The sequence below is a fragment of the Dromiciops gliroides genome, chromosome 4 (assembly GCF_019393635.1).
Source record: "Dromiciops gliroides isolate mDroGli1 chromosome 4, mDroGli1.pri, whole genome shotgun sequence".
Classification (NCBI taxonomy): Eukaryota; Metazoa; Chordata; class Mammalia; order Microbiotheria; family Microbiotheriidae; genus Dromiciops; species Dromiciops gliroides.
The window spans coordinates 306,080,057-306,084,108 of NC_057864.1; the positions used below are offsets into that span (position 1 = coordinate 306,080,057).

Below are 4,052 nucleotides of genomic sequence, written 5' to 3' on the forward strand. Positions count from 1 at the left end.
GAGGAGAGGAGAGGAGAGGAGAGGAGAGGAGAGGAGAGGAGAGGAGAGGAGAGGAGAGGAGAGGAGAGGAGAGGAGAGGAGAGGAGAGGAGAGGAGAGGAGAAAGGAAATGAAAGACCTCTCCTCTAGGCAGTGAGTGAGAAGCAATGATTGGGATGGCTTAAATACACGACCTAGTATTAAGGCAGGGCCTTTACCATTTTCCTTTCCACTGTTTCAATCAGCCTGGCTTGAAAGGAAAGTCACACCTCCAAAGGAGAAGAGGTCAAGGGAGTAACTAAGAGTCGAAAACTGACTGGGAACAAGATGGTGGAGCAGCAGGAGGCACTGAGGGAGTTCATGGCCATGACCTGGGCCGAGGAGGACCTGGCTGCTTCTTCCTTGAGTCGACCAGATGGGACGTGAAAATTGCCCTGGCCAGCTTTTATGAGAATGGAGGTAATGGGGGGGCAGCTAGATGGCGCAGTGGATAGAGCACTGGCCCTGGATTCAGGAGTACCTGAATTCAAATCCGGCCTCAGACACTTAACACTTACTAGCTGTGTGACCCTGGGCAAGTCACTTAACCCCAATTGCCCCCACCAAAAAAAAAAAAAAAGAGAGAGAGAGAGAATGGAGGTAATGAAGACCTTGTTTCACATTCCCAGCCAGTAACCAGTTCAGTGTCCAGAGGCACAGCTCCCAGTGACAACAGGGTAACATCATTCAGGGACCTTGTTCATGCCCAAGAATATAATGAAGATGATGAAGAGGGTCATAGGTTTTATGCCAGAAGCTTGGAGAGAAGTGGACAACGAATAGTTGGACCCCCAAGAAAGAAAAGTCCCAATGAGTTGGTGGAAGATCTCTTCAAAGGTGCCAAGGAACAGGGAGCAGTGGCTGTTGATTGAATGGCCAAGAGCCCCTGCGAGAGTAGCAAGCCAAAATCATTTGCATGGGGCGGATACCGCCTTGGGGCAGCCCCAGAGGAGGAGTCTGCCTACTAGCAGGAGAAAGACACAATTTTCTGGCCAAGATGTACATATAGTATTGAAGCTCTGCAAGAGTGGATTCAGCCTGCAAAACTACCTGGTACTGGCTAAGAAATAGAGTGGAGGATAAATGGAATAGGCTAGGCATAGGAGACACAGTAGTAAATGACATTAGTAATGTACTGTTTGATAAACCCAAAGACTCCAGCTTCTGGGATAGGAACTCAGTATTTGACAAAAACTGCTGGGAAAACTGGAAGATAGTATGGCAGAAATTGGACACAGACCAACATCTTACACCTTATACTAAAATAAGGTCAAAATGGGTACATGATTTAGACATAAAAGGTGATACCATAGGTAAATTAGGAGAAGAAAGAATTTGTCTACCTTTCAGATCTTTGGAAAGGAGAACAGTTTATGACCAAACAAGAGATAGAGAATATTATGAAATGCAAAATGGATGATTTTGATTACATTAAATTAAAAAGGTTTTGTACTAACAGAAGCAATGCATCCAAAATCAGAAGGGAGGCAGAAAGCTGGGAAACAATTTTTATGGCCAGTACTTCTGATAAAGGCCTCATTTCTAAAATATATAGGGAACTAAATCAAATTTATAAGAATCCAAATCATTCCCCAATTGAGAAATGGTCAAAGCATATGAACAGGCAGTTTTCTGATGAAGAAATCGAAACTATCTATTGCCATATGAAAAATGCTCTAAATCACTATTGATTAGAGAGATGCAAATTAAAACAACTCTGAGGTACCACCTGACACCTGTCATATTGGCTAATATGACAAAAAAGGAAAATAATAAATATTGGAGAAGATGTGGAAAAATTGGAACACTAATGCATTGTTGGTGGAGCTGTGAACTGATCCAACCATTCTGGAGAGCAATTTGGAATTATGTCCAAAGGGCTATAAAGCTGTGCATACCCTTTGACCCAGCAATACCACTTTTGGATCTTTTACCCAAAGAGATCATAAAAAAGGGAAAAGGACCCACATGTACAAAAATATTTATAGCTGCTCTTTTTGTGGTAGGAAGGAATTGGAAATTGAGGGGTTGCCCATCAATTGGGGAATGGCTGAACAAGTTGTGGTATATTAATGTAATGGAATTCTATTGTGCTGTAAGAAACGATGAGCAGGAGGAGTTCAGAGAAACCTGGAAGGATTTGCATGAACTGATGGTGAGTGAGATGAGCAGATAATCAATTAAAAGTATAACTAGGTATTTCTAAGTGCTTAATCAGTCTGAAAGGATTATGTCAATACTAATAATAGCTAACATTTATAAAGCAGAGTGAAGTTTGGAAAGTACTTATTTGATCTGCACAACAGCCTTGTGAGGTGAGTGCTATTATTACCTTCATTTTACAGATGAAGAACCTGAGGCTGACTTGCACAGGTTATAGCTAATAAATGACTAAATCAAGATTTGAACTAAGATATTCCTTGGTTCCAGCTCCCAGGGGACTTTCAATCTCCTTATATCACATCAATACCAGAAGTGGAGCAGGCACAGAGGTCACTACTTAGCTGGCTCATCTCCTTTTCCATTCACATTTCTCTCTGGTAATAAATATCATTTACCCTACTTGTATCATACCAAAGCTTCTTAAACTGTGTGTTGAAACCCCATATGGGTCTGGTAATTGAATGTGAGAGCCATAAAAAATTTGGCAACCATAAAAGGTTAGGTATGCCTATTTTATATACCTATATACCCAGGCTTGAGTAAAAATTTCCCAGACAAAAAAGGGTGCTGAGTAGAAAATGTTTAAGAAGCCCTCTATTATACAACTCTTTTTACTTATATTCTGGGACCTAATCACATCCACAATATACTTCTCCAATTTCCTTTGGGTGAACCACAACTTAAATTCTTGGTGACATTCCATGACTCACAGCATCACCAGCACATTGATGTTCAAGAAATAGACTTTTGTTTCAGGGAAAAACTTGGGAGGTCATTAAAAGTATCATGAAATTCCCAAAGGCAAGTCAAATTTTTCTCCTGTTCAACTCTGGGCCCAGGACATCATCTCTGCAATCTCTCCCCAAGATATATAAACAATTAGACCAGCTTGTAGTTTGTCCATCCATCAACATGTCTTAGTCTAGATGTTTTTCAAATATTTTATTTTTTTCTTCAATATTCTGGGCATTATGTAGTCAGCACAATGTTATCCACCAACAAGAAGATATGAAGGACTTCACCATCTACAATAATCATTCTACCATTTGGACTATTCACTGGACATTCTCCATGACTGTGGCAAACAATTTGTCAAGCATATATCTCCCTGTTTTATGCCTTGCTCTAAATCAATCATCAGAAAGCCGTTGAACAAAATTACCCTTGTTGTTATATTTTCTTTTCTTTTATTTTTTTTGGTGAGGCAATTGGGGTTAAGTGACTTGCCCAGGGTCACATAGCTAGTAAGTGTTAAGTGTCTGAGGCCAGATTTGAACTCAGGTCCTCCGGAATCCAGGGCTGGTGCTCTATCCACTGTGCCACCTAGCCACCCCATGTTATATTTTCAAAGAATCTTTTATAGTTGACATAGGCATAGTGGCATCTTCTATGATCTTTATCAGTCATTGGCAAACTTCAGTTTTAATTTGCCCTTCTTTCTTCTGCTCAGAGCTGTACTCCCAAGTACAAATGTTTCTGGGTGGTTGACCCTGAACTTTTGAGACTGAATTGTGACTGACATATTTGGTCTGTGAGCCAAATCTGACCTGCTACCTGTTTTTGTATAGCTAATGAACTGAAGCTTGCCTGTACAAAATCAGATGGAAACAAATCTCATCTAGTGGGTCATATAACAACAAGCAGCAGTCTTGATCTGGCCTTGGAGCTATAGTTTGCTGACCCTTAGTCTACACCTTTCAGACAATTGTATGACTATAAAAATCTGGCTTCTTGCAGAGTATCATTTGTGAAAATTGCCCAGTCTCTTCTCAACTCATTTTAAGGAATTCCAAGATGCATATGTAAATTTATCTCAGAAAGACTCTATAAAGATGGGAAATTAAGTATGTGGGTTCATAATTAGTGATATTT

At 40.4% G+C, this 4,052-nt stretch overlaps 1 pseudogene; it reads left to right on the plus strand.

Annotated features, from left to right (window-relative positions):
* The first annotated feature begins 305 nt into the window (after positions 1–305).
* Positions 306–1,088, plus strand: LOC122755059 (annotated as a pseudogene).
* Positions 1,089–4,052: the final 2,964 nt, after the last annotated feature.